This window comes from Equus asinus, chromosome 9 (genome assembly GCF_041296235.1).
Source record: "Equus asinus isolate D_3611 breed Donkey chromosome 9, EquAss-T2T_v2, whole genome shotgun sequence".
Classification (NCBI taxonomy): Eukaryota; Metazoa; Chordata; class Mammalia; order Perissodactyla; family Equidae; genus Equus; species Equus asinus.
The window spans coordinates 52,519,223-52,532,813 of NC_091798.1; the positions used below are offsets into that span (position 1 = coordinate 52,519,223).

A 13,591-nucleotide genomic window follows, 5' to 3' on the forward strand; every position below is an offset into this window, starting at 1 on the left:
GTCAAGTTGCGGGATACAAAATCAACGTGCAAAGATCGGTTGCATTTCTATACACTAACAACGAAGTAGCAGAAAGAGAAATTAAGAATACAATCCCATTTACAATTGCAACAAAAAGAATAAAATACCTAGGAATAAACTTAACCAAAGAGGTGAAAGATCTGTACACCGAAAACTATAAAACATTGTTGAAAGAAATCGAAGACACAAAGTAATGGAAAGATATTCCGTGCTCTTGGATTGAAAGAATTAACATCGTTAAAATGTCCATACTTCCTAAAGAAATCTATAGATTCAACGCAATCCCTATCAAAGTTCCAACAACATTTTTCACACAAATAGAACAAAGAATCCTAAAATTTATATGGAACAACAAAAGACCCCAAATAGCCAAAGGATTCCTGAGAAAAAAAAACAAAGCTGGAGGGATCAGACTCCCTGATTTAAAAATATACTACAAAACTACAGTAACCAAAACAGCATGGTACTGGCACAAAAACAGACACGCAGATCAATGGAACAGAATTGAGGGCCCAGAAGTAAACCCACGCATTTATGGACAGCTAATATTCGACAAGGGAGCCAAGAGCATATGATGGAGAAAGGAGAGTCTCTTCAATAAATGGTGTTGGGAAAACTGGACAGCCACATGCAAAAGAATGAAAGTAGACCATTCCCTTACACTGTGCACAAAAATCAACTCAAAATGGATTAAAGTCTTGAATGTAAGACTCGAAACCATGAAACTTCTAGAAGAAAACATAGGCAGTATGCTCTTTGACATCAGCCTGAGCAGCATATTTTCAAGTCCCATGTCTGACTGGGCAAGGGAAACAAAAGAAAAAATGAACAAATCCAATTAGAAAATGGGCAAAAGATCTGAACAGAGATTTCTCCAAAGAAGACACAGGGATGGCCAACAGGCATATAAAAAGATGCTCAACATCACTAGCTATCAGAGAAATGCAAATAAAAACTACAATGAGGTATCACCTCACTCCTGTCAGAATGGCTACAATTAACAAGATAGAAAACCACAAATGTTGGAGAGGATGTGGAGAGAAGGGAACCCTTGTTCACTGCTGGTGGGAGTGCAAACTGGTGCAACCGCTATGGAACGCAGTATGGAGTATCCTCAGAAAATTAAGTATAGATCTACCATATGATCCAGCTATCCCACTGCTGGGTATTTATCCAAAGAACTTGAAAACACAAAGGCATAAAGATACTTGCACCCCTATGTTCATTGCAGCATTATTCACAATAGCCAAGACTTGGAAGCAACCTAGGTGCCCATCAGGGGACAAATGGATAAAGAAGATGTGGTATTTATACATGATGGACTACTACTCAGCCATAAGAAATGACGAAATCCAGCCATTTGTGACAACATGGATGGACCTTGAGGGTATTATGCTGAGTGAAATAATTCAGAGGGAGAAAGTCAAATACCATATGATCTCACTCATAAGTAGAAGATAAAACAACGACAAACAAACACATAGCAATGGAGATTGGATTGGTGGTTAGCATAGGGGAAGGGGGGAGGAGGGAGGGCAAAAGGGGTGATTAGGCTCACATGTGAGGGGATGCACTATAATTAGTGTTCGGGTGGTAAACATGACGTAATCTACACAGAATTCGAAATATATTATGATGTATATCCAAAAATAATCAAATAAATGAAAAAATAAAACAAACAAACGAATAAAGATTTACTTGGCTTTACTGAACAATTCACGAATCAGGTAGCATCATATCTAGCAAGTGGAAAGGAGATCCGAGGAGCTGTACGAAATGGAAGGCTTTTTTGGGCAGAAGAAGGAAGGGATAAAGAAAAAGTGGATTACCTCATCTTCCTTTGTGGGGTGAAAAGGGCCCACGTGGCAGATTACCTCATTGGTGCTGACCAGAAATTCCAGACTGACCTGTTATGATTACGTTCCTGGGGAAGGCTGAAACTGCAAATAGGTTAAGTATTAAGCCTTGGTTTGGTGACTTGGGCTTAGCATAAGTGACTCCATTTTGGGCTTGTTGTTTCTTTTTAACAGTTTTTTTTTTTTTTTTTTTTTAGCAGTTTGGCTGCACTTTATCCAAAAGTATGATATTCTGACATATGTAAGTAAAGCATCATACAATTTAAAGTTTCCTATTAAGGACCTAGGAAGTTTACATTTTTTTCCCCCATTACAAACAATACCATGATACACATTCTTGTTCACTTATATTTCTACCTTGTGACAGGTATATCTGAAGGACAAATGTCTAGAAGAGTGTATGCTGAAAATTTTGGTGGACGTTGCCAAAAGCTGTTCAAAACTGTACTAATTTTTACACCAAACAACAAAGTATGACTCTTGTTTTACCCTCATCCTAAAAAACAATCCGTGTTAGAAAATGTTCTGGTATTGACCCACCTGGTAGCTAAAAGAAATCAAATTTCATTCTTGCTTTAATTTGCATTTCTTTACGCAAAAACTTGAGTATCTTTATATATGTTTATTGGGCATTAGTATTGTTTTTCAACAAATGTGCACCTTGAGAGGTTTTGTGGTAGGTGCCAGGAATACAAACATGAATAGGGGAAGACAACCTGTCTTCAAGTACCTCACAGCCTATCAGACACACAAACAAAAACTACAGTGAAGTATTAAAGGGACCATAGAAGAAGCTTATGTAGACTACTGTGGGAGCCCAAAGAAACACATGGGCAATTCTCCCAGGATGGGTCAAGGCTGTTGGTCAAAGGGCATGGAGGAGCTGATCCTGAGTGTGGCATAGCAGAAGAAAAGGAGTGGAGGGTAATTGGGATCTTGACTGTTACTCATTGTGTTATCTTGGGTAATTTCTTTGACCTCCCTGAGCTTAGTTTCTTAATCTGTAAAATGGGTATAATGCTGCTGCTGCTGCTTCTCTTCTTCCTCCTCCTCTCTGTTCTTTTCAACAAAAGGGAAACTTTTTTGAGGCCCCAGGGCCATGGGGTTTGGGTGGAGGCCACCCTGTAGAGGAAGGAGGAGGTGGTGGAGAGGCCTTATTTGACCTTCTTGGGGCTCAGGTTGGTGGTGTGGCTGCACTTCTTCTTGCAAGAATCGACAGTGTAGGGATGCAGGCGAGCATAACACTGGATCATCTTGTTGCAGTTATATTTCTGGGCAAGATGGTGGTGGGAAGGGTTAATGACGCTGTCTCCAGACGAAGCACCAAGCACAGGGTGGACTCTTTCTGGACGTTGTTGTCTGAGAGAGTTTGACCATGCTTCCTCTCTTTGCCTGCAAACATCAGATGCTGCTGGTCAGGTGAGATGCCTTCCTTGTCTTGGATTTTGGTTTTGACATTCTTGATGGTGTCACTGGGCTTGACCTTGAGGGTAATGGTCTTGCCTGCAAGGGTCTTCACAAAGCTCTGCATGTCTGTGTCCTCCTGGAAGAGAACGAATGGGATTATGTTTCTTAAATCACATTGTTGGAAGGATTACATGAAGGAGTGCTGATGTGCAAGTAACTGCTCCACGTGAATTTTGTTGTTAAGAAGAAAAATCTTCCCGTTCAATAACCAGCTTTGCTTATTTCCAAGTTAGAGTACTTCCAAACGCATCCAATTTTGAGTTTTCAATTATAAATCGGTAAGGATAGTGACTTCAGAGCCTGGCCTTGCTCTTCATGATACTATCCTTAAATGACCTAAGGCTCTATTGTTACACAGTGTAGCTGATGTACATTTACACAGTCAAGGGCAATAGTTTCTGAAAGAAAAAGTTTACAAAACTCTTGGAAGGAGAGCTTTAATGTCAAAATAATGAGAGGATGAAAGAGGACTGAATCAAAAGCTGTGATTTGGGGAGGAGTGTGTTTGAAGCTATGTCTGTGCCTTGGCAACTGTGAGAAGCTGGAACATCTTCAGTACCAGAAGTGTGACTTGACAGTCTTCATCCAAGAAACAGAACTCTTTGGGGTTTCTCAAAACCAAATTAAATATTCAGATACCCTGAAAACAGACTTAGAATATTCCAAATGTCACTACTCTTTTAGTTTCCATTTAATTTAACACGTATTTACTGAGCTGCCTACCGAGGTGAATAGTCACCCCTTGGGGAGGCTCCTGGGAGACAGCAGCCTGTGAGAACTTTGCTTTTATGACCCTGGAACGCAGTAGGTTTAATTCTCACTGGCACAAAAGTTTGTTGATTCTGTTTCCCTGGAGAGAGACCATTTGAATGACTCCCAGTGGGTTTTGGGACTGGGGGACAGTTTGCTTGAACATTTGCTGATACATGAGCATGTTTGCAAATGGACAATTTTCACACTGGGCTGCCAAAACTACCTGTGGCTAACAAAGAGCCCATGTCAAGGAGAGTTAGTTCAGTTTGCACTCTGGAAGGTCAGCTCTGAGGTTGCATGGGGGAGGGCCAGTGCTACACGCACCACTGGTGTGCCTAAAGAAAAAGAATATGTGTGCTTTGGCCTAAATATAGCCAAGTTCCTTTCCATAATGTTCCAGAAGAGTTTATAAACTTCAGGGCAGGCAGGAACTTTTCTTAGAAGTCAGCTTTCTGAAGCCTCCAACCTAGAGTTCAAGGTGGGCTGAAAGTGGTAGAGTACCTTCCTCAGCGCTCACTGCCTTCCCACCCAAACCTAGGCCTTTAGAGGCCCAAAGCAACGACCAGGTTAGAGCAACTTTTTTTGTGTGGGGGAGGCCCTTTTCCAAGTAATTGAATTGTAGCAAATATTCAGTAACCTGCACAAATCTTGAGGACAGGTGGATGCAATGTTACATACCTCCCATGTATCTTGAAATAAAATTTGAATGCAAAACTGTAAAACACAAATCTTGTATGTATTTTGAAATTAAAAGGGCTTCTTTTTAGATTTTCTGACTGTTAATTCTGGACAAATTAACCAACGTTAAACTTTCTCTCTCTTGGTCTGCTCACCTTGGTCTCCCCATATTGAATCCAGCCCTGCCTGACAAGAGGAAAGGTTGTCTCCCTTTAGTGGTGCCAGAGAGAGTGCTGTTGAGGTCAAGGGAGCTCAAAGGAGAGAATCAGGCTGAAAAATCCCTGAAAATCACTGCAATGTGTTTGAGGTGTTCTTAGGCAGTGCTTCTGGAAGCTACGGAAATTGTGGCTCTGGGTTTGAAGCAATCAATAAATCAAATGTAACATCTAAGGTAATTTCAGAGCATTCCCTGGGATACTTGGCTCCTTCAGTTGCTCCTCTATCACTCAAAACAGAGCTCTTTGTCTTTGGGGCTGATGAGTAGGTATAAAAGCAATTTGAGAGCCAACTGTCAGATAAAGCAAACTCAGCTCATGGCCTATAAGGACAAGGTCGTGCACCACATAGGGCCAGTTTTAGATTGGCTTTGAGTAAACTCAGATGAAGAAAAGCTTGTATCAAAAAATAGAAAATAAAAAGAGGAGAAAACCCCACCTCACCTGAGAATACACAGGGATCGAAAGGAGTCCAGTTCTGGAGGGGACACCAGCAAATTGCCCTGTTTCCATAATGACTTCGTTACATTATTGAATACAATGGGAACTTTAAGGGTGACTGCAATAACAGTTTCTCATGAAAAATTAACAAAGAATTTATGGAAATGTAGGAAAAGTCCCAAAGCAATTAGCTTAGATTTCTCTAGAGTCTGAGAAAAGCCTGGATAATTGCATGCAGAAACTGCATAAAGTGGCTATTTTCATTATCGCTGGGTACAGAAAGTCCATTTTCATCACAATGGGATATAATGATGTTAAAGCTAACAGGGAGATATGTTTAAAAAGGTTACAACACAGTTTACCAAATGGTTTGATTTATGTAACTTTGGAGATATACACTTAAGATTGCTGGACTGGAGAGGTTATCCTTGAAATTTCCAAAGCCTCTATATGATAGGAAAATATATTATAGTTTCTGAAAGCTAATTGTACATTACCACTAGGATGCACAAGAATGAATTTAATTTGTCCCAGAATTGAGAGCTGAATTGTACTACAAGCTGGCACATGAATATCCATTCTGACTTGACTTGGTTGTAAATTGGCTATTATGTATGTTTATAGGTGCACTTAAGGCCGGGGTCCTTTCTGTGAGTGTCTTAAAAACTCTGAGGTCGTGGCACCCTATGGAAACAGAGGCAACATTTGGAAAACGTGCAGAGTCCTTACTAGGCCTACAAAGAGGTTACATGTCATTATTTAAATGTCACTATTTTCACTAAAATAAAATGAAATGAAGAGCATCGTCTTTTCTTCTGATATTCATTCACAAGCCCTGGCAGTTTAACGACTGTTCCCAGGTCCAAAAAAGCCAGCTTCTCCTTGGCTGGCTGTAAAGAAATAGAGAAAGAGACATAACACAGTGAGCTTTTATCAACCTCCAGTGTCCTCTGCAATGTCACACACAGATCTGGATATCCTTTTCTATCTATAAAAAGCTGTAGTTAAGGCTGTGCCTGGGAGTCGAATGATTCTTGAAACCATTAAATAGATTCTTGCTCTGAAGCCCACAGAATATTAATAACTTTCATTAGCTGCAGTGTCAAAAGGATCATACAGTCTCAATCTTATTTGGTAAACAGTCTCCGTTTAACAAAAAAATGAAGAGGAAAGAAGAAAGAGATTATTTAAGTGTTTCCAACAAAAGCCTCAGCAGAGGTCCTGATCTGAATGGACACTGCTGCCTGAGGACAAATGTCAACACAGTTCAAGCTTTGTTAAAAGGATTGAAAAGACCCGCGAGCCTGCACATTGGCACGCTTACGGCCAGCATTAAGAAAATCAATCTAAAATAACAAAACCGCATTCACATCACAACCTGGCCAATACACTTCCAGCAGATGTGACAATCATATTTTGACAGTTCAGATAGCTGATAACGGATGGCAAAAGAAATTTCTATTTGACATGGGACCTGAGTTTACACAGTTCCAGTTCCCCTGTTTGTCTGGGCCACATTAATGATGCAAAAAGCAGAGAGTAAATACAAGCCAATTCGCTATAATCAATGCAAAAGGATGCAAGCCCCATGATATCATTCTAATCTACTTTTAATTTTTACTGACTTCTGCATTTAATAATAGCCCCAAGAATAAATTAAAATTCTTGCAGTCCTCCTTGCTTCCCAGCTTGCCATCTTTCGCCAGCCTCTTTGTCATCCAAAACACATTTTTTTTTTTAGCACATTATTCACCTGGTTAATGAAAGGAAGGAAGGAAGGATGAATAGAAAGCTTTGTTGTAAACGGAACTGGCATTTCTCTCAAGCATTCTGAGCAGCTCTGACATTCAACACCCTTGTACCTGAAACTTCTGGACGTCTCCTGTTCTGGCAGGTCAAATAAAGCTGTTCCTCAGGGGATAGTTTAAAACTACTTGTAACATGTTTTGATTTACAGATTATCAATTCTGCTGAGCAACAGAGAGACATATTTGGGAGATGCATAAACAAATACATTCAACTGTGCTGTGGATTAACCTAAAGTGACACATTTATTTAAAAATCTGCCTACTTCTTGTCCTCATTGATTAAATGCCCTTAAGAAAGTAAGTCTGATGAAATGAAAGCCATTAAGATGCAGCACACCTCCTCCACTCCTTTTGATGGTTGACACATTCCCTAGAGTGGGAGATTGGACGTCTGATAAGCTAACACTGAATTATAAGCACTTTGTGGAATGTCACTGGCAAATGAAAGATCTACTGTTTTGCTTGCAAAGCAACCGTATGCTTTAACAGCACAAAAATGGACGCGGTACAGAATTATTTCATCCTCTGTGCTCAGAATCTAAACGAATATGTACACGGTGCGCACATTTTCACGGCAGAGATCAGCTCTGAACCAGCAAGGCTTGTTGCTGGCTACAGTACCATTGATCACGAAAATAGAAAGGCCTGCCAAGGACTTTGTCAACATTGTCAGAACTCCAACGAGCATCTGGTGATTTTGCTGTGGCTTGTTGCTACCTGAGCCTTAGAGGTTTCAGAGATGAGAGGGTACGGAAGAATGGCAGTGGTGGTGCTGGGGGGTTGAGAGGTTAAATGGAAAACTCTTTTCTGTTTGGAATTGGAGGCGTAAACAACGTTTGAGGTGTAGTGGAGAGGGTGCCAAATATGGAGTTTAAGCGATGTCTTTCCTTACTAGCCATATGGCCTCAAGAAAATCACTTCAATTTGCTGAGCCTCCAGTTTCTTTGGCTGAAAAATGGGGCTAATCATGTTTGTTTTTTATTGGATTGTTGAGACGATAGTGTAGAATGATGTTCAAGACTGCACTTTGTAAACTGTGCAACACCATACAAAGATCAGGGGTTGCCGCTGGCTGACATGAATGAGAGAACCAGGCAGTGCTGGCTCCCAAGCAGCAGACCCCTCCACCCCATCCGTGGGCTGCCCGTCTCCACACTGGCCTCGCTGCTGTGCCCTGGGTCTCCTGTCTGGTTTGGGAAAGGATTAGCATGAATGCTCTTTGCAGACTGTTCCAGGCTGGAACAGAAAAACCTAGAAAATCTGGAATATAGTTTAGATCTCCATCTACATGGTGATATGGATGTTTAACAAGACAAAAGATCAATCTTGCTATGTAAAATAAAAATAATAGAGGAAACCCTAAAGTGCAGTGAAATACTAGTAAGTTTTGGAATTGCTTTGACACCATGTCAGAGACCAGGCTTGAGGAATATTCAAACTACTTTTATTCTTGTTCTTTCTCTTTATAAGCGACCAAAAATTCTTTTAAAAGTTATCAACGGGAAGTCAATTTTAGGTCTACCCACATAAACATTACTTTTCCTTTAAAACTTTCTCTGGCTGTGCCCACCAGGCGCAGATATTATTTCTTCTCACATTATTATTTATTTTTTTTTGCTGAAGAAGATTCTCCCTGAGCCAACATCTGTACCAATCTTCCTCTATTCTGTATATGGATTGCTGCCACAACATGCTGCTGATGAGTGGTGTAGGTCCGTGCCTGGAAACCAAAATGGGCCACCGAAGTGGAGCATGCTGAACTTAACCAGCAGACCATGGGACCAGCCCCCAAGCATTATTTTGATTGCATCATTTGTTCTCAAACATCTATGGATTGGATTGGGAAGCTTGCGGGGTTAGGCAGACCCATGTCCACCTCTATACAGATCTCAGGGAGTTTTCTCTCTGAGGCTGATTCCAGAGAGGGCCTTGGATGCCCTATTGCAGTCTAAACTCACGAGGGTGGCCAAGGGGTGGTCTTGTTTAACCCCTTGCAATGTGGTGGCCCCCAAATAGACTTGGTTCTGGTTCTGGCTTAGCTGCTAGTCGTGTTTCTGTATTGTCTCTTAACTTTACTTAAGGATTTATCTGTTAACTTCTTTAATAATAATAGTAATGATACTAGTAATAATAATGACGATAACTTCTAATTACTGAATTCTTATCCTGTACCAAGCATTTTTACAAGGGTTAATACGTTGCGTCTGCTATATTTCTCCTAGGAACATGACATACTGCATTTTACGATTGTGTCTGCAGGACAGGTCAAATCACTTGCTCAGATTCCATATCTGGTAGATGTGAGAAGAGGGATCATAATGAAAGTCTGCGTGACCCTGAATCCTGAGCCACTGCCACCCTGCTCACCTCACTGGGCTGCTGAGACTAACCGTGAGCAGGCCAGTGAAAGCATCTTTCTTCCTTTCTTTTTTAAAAAGCATATTTACTTATTCAAAAATTATGTAAGCAAGTCATTTGTTGTGGAAAATTTGGAAAGCACGAAAGGAAGTAAACACTATTTATTACCCTACAGCTTTTTATAAAAAGATATAAAGTAAACGTCAAAGTCCCTCCCTCCAACTCTCACCCCATCCCTCAGAGATAAACTCTGGTTAACAGTTTTGTGTGTGTAGTTCCAGACCTTTTCTTGGTGAAAGTTATGTGAAAAGTAGAAAACTCCAAGATAGACCTGGGAGTCCAGTTTTCCTGCTGTTGTGGCATGAAGGACACAGACTGACCTTGAGCATCCAGGATGTCCATTTCAAGACGCTTTTGGCTGCCTTTGGCTGTGGGACACTTCTGCAGACCATCTGTGCGTATGTCAGGAGCATTGTGGGATGAGCAGCAGTCCCCAGCTGGCCCAAGTGATGGGAAACGCGTGTTTTGACCTGTCTAGGATTTTTGTCCTGGATTGTGTCTCTTTGTTTCCTTCCTTCTCTGCTCTCACTCTTTCCTGCTTTAATTCCTGACCTTCCTCTTCTCCTCGAGCATCCTTTATCTTGATTTCAGCGGAAAACATTCTGAAGTGAAAGCGACTGGTGGGCTGGGAGGAGAGTGCTGAGAAGGAGGGAGGAAAAACAAAATCAATGCTCCATTGCTATTTTTAGGTGGCTGAGATTCCTTTCCTTTGATGTAGCTGAGAGCTTCGGGGCAGAACTGACCAGCACACTCAGTAGCCTCAGGAGATGTCCTATTACCCCCCAAGAGAATAAACTAGATATGTGGGAGAAGGAGGGGACGTGGGAGCTATATTCAAATCCAGTGAATAGGTGGAAGAGGGAGCTTGTATTTATTCTCCAAGCCTCTGGAGACACCCCTGACTGGAGCTGAAAGCCCTGATGACAGTGGAGCAAGCAGCAGCAAGGCTGGCTTTCAAAAGAGAATTCAAGCGGATCCCCTTGATCAGATGGGGAGAACCATTAAGGGATATTTCTGCAGTCAGGGCCTTTTTACACTGAAGATTGGAAAGCTGAGTGTGGATTTCAGAGCAGCCCACAGTGCTTGCCTGGACACCTGAGCATCACTGCCAAAACTCTGCTCCAGCTTCCTCTGGGCACCTGGAGGATGCGATTTCTCCTTCACAAGGACTGTTACTCCAAGTCAACACTGAACGGGAAAAACTGCAGCTCCGGGATCTGAACACTGGATGTCTGACATCTTGAGTTCTTCCCTTCTCTTTTACATTTGACTGAAATTGTCAATGTAACCAGAACCCAGAAACTTTACTTGCTCCAACTTCTCCTTGGTGCCTCATTTACAAGTACATTTTAATCTCTTCATGACTGGCTATACAGTTTCAAACAAAATCTGGGGTTGTCCAGTTCATTCCTTGCGGCTCTCATCACTTGTTTTTTGCAATTGCAGAAGATTGTAGAACTGATGGTGCATAATACTAATAAGGTAGAAATCCCATTGAGAGGGGTTAGTCACTCGTGGCCTCAGAAACCAGGAGAGGGAGGCTTTGAGTGGTTCATCAATGTCAGAAGAAGCTAGAGATTGAATTACAACTTAATATGCACAGTTGGGTGTGTTTTATTATTTATAACACATGCTTCATTTTTAGCACTCCTCTGAATGCTATATCATTCTTCTGATGGGTCTCCCATCCTGCTCGCCTCCCTTGCCCGGCCTCCATCGTTTAAAGTCTTGTGAACTGCTGCTGTTATGCAGACTGGTGCATCATCAAGCAAGGCTATCGCTTTCACTACAGCTTCCTTTCCAGAAGTCTAATCCAGGTTTCTCAGCCAGGTACTCCCAAGCTTAGTGAATTGAAAACAAAAAGAAAAAACAAGCAATTTGGGGGTTAATGTGTCAAAAATGGAGCTTGTACCTACAAAGATTCAAAAAGCCAAAAATAGTAGATTCATTCAACAAATATATATTCCTCTGAAGCAGGCATTGTGCTAGGTATGGGGGTACAAGAGGATGCCCCTGCCCTCATGGAGCTTATATTAGAGAAGACAGACAATATGCAAGATCATTACAGGTTGCAACTCATGCTGTGATGACACGAACCATAACATGGTGTGATAGACAGTAAGGGCTGGGGTAGAGGAGAGAGTTGCTGTCCAGCGATGCTTTCCATGATGAGGGGGCAATTAAGCTGATTTGGGTGGGCATGTCAGTTTCCAGGTCACCGGTATACCATTTTTAAACCCTTTCGGCAAGTCTCCAAGAGCTCATCATTATAATATTGATAATGAGGGAGGATGTGCGAAGTTCATGTGGAGAGTTTCCATGGGAGATGTATTAGTTTGTCAGGGCCGCCATAACAAAGTTCCACAGACTGGGTGTCTTAAACCACAGACAGTTATTTTCTCACAGGTCTGGAGGCTAGAAGTCTGAGATGAAGGTGTTGGCAGGGTTGGTTCCCTCTGAGCCTCTCTCCTTGGATTGTGGATGGCCCCCTTCTTCCTCTGTCTTCACATGGTCTCCCCGAGTATGAACATGTCTGTGTCCTAATCTCCTCTTCTTATAAGGGCGCCGAGTCATACTGGATTAGGATCCACTCTCATGACCTCACTTTAACTTAATTACTTATTCAAGATTCTATCTCCAAATACAGTCACATTCTGAGGTATTGGGTGTTGGGGCTTCAACATATGAATTTTGGAAAGACACAGTTCAGCCCAAAAGGTGCAGAAGAGAAGAATGTCTGATTGTAGCCCTTTGTAAAGATGCATTTTGGGGGACATTATCTTATATTCTGGGTACCTTGTAATGTGCTGACCTTGTGCCTATGGGAAATACCCATCAGATGACACACGGAGGAATCTTTTTTGCATTCTTTAGATAGACATGGCTCCAGTGGTATTGGTCCTGCCTTCTGAGAACCTTGGACTGGCCTAGAGATTCTTTTAAAAAGTTTTCTCTCTATTATCTCAAAATTGGGAGGTGGATCTCACTACCACTACATTCTGAAAATGTGCTGCCAAACATTCTATGTCTAATTGAATATATATTATTATGTAAAAATCAGCAAGCTAAATCATTAGAAAAAGACTAATTGTGGAAAACTTTGTTGGTACATTCATAATGTTGTACCACAGAAGGAAATCAATTGACAATTTATTGAAAACTATGTGCTCAGCACTCTGTAAGGGGAATCTGGAAGCACAATAATTGATTTATTCTTTCTCTCACTCAACAAATATTTAATGAGTCTTCACCATGGGCTTCATTTACAAGATCCATTTTAAAAAAAAATCCGGCTAAAGATAACTCAAGCATGATCTGAGTTTATCCAGTCTGTTCTATGTACTTCTTATTGTAGAAGCCCTGTTCAAGCCACTGGGGTGGGTGCTGGGGACATGGCAGCAAGAAGACTGAGACGATCTGAGTTGCCACATGGCTCAGAGACAGCTTCCTGGAAGATGAGCCTCCCCAAGAATGGGGTTGTGAGGGACATGTAGTTAGAATCCACACAGAGCAAAGGTGATGATGAGGATGGCGTGTCAGTCATGAATATCTGGGAAAGGAGCTAGAAGGAGAAAGGGACTCCTGAAAGTGATACTGGCTGCCATGAAATTATTGGGCAGAACTTGTGAGTCTATGTGTTTCTCTTAGTGGGCCTGATTAATAACACATGTATCAGAGAAAGGGGCCAGGTCTTTGTTTTACAAACTGCACACACTCAAATTGATACTCCCTTAGCACCTTGCACTTAGCTTACTTAGGTGTTGCGTTGTCTTAATTGCTTACTTACTGATCTACCTCCCACATTTATTCTGAGCATTTCGGGAGCACCAGAAATGGAACACGCTGGGTGTTCAACAGATATTTGTTGAATGAGTGAATAATCAATTTGGGAGTGCTTGGAAAGTTTTTGTTTGAATAGGTTCTTTCAGGATTT

General features: G+C 41.5%; 1 pseudogene; it reads right to left on the reverse strand.

The window, feature by feature from the left end:
- Positions 1-2,901: 2,901 nt before the first annotated feature.
- On the reverse strand, positions 2,902-10,216 carry LOC123290194 (ubiquitin-ribosomal protein eL40 fusion protein-like; annotated as a pseudogene).
- Positions 10,217-13,591: the final 3,375 nt, after the last annotated feature.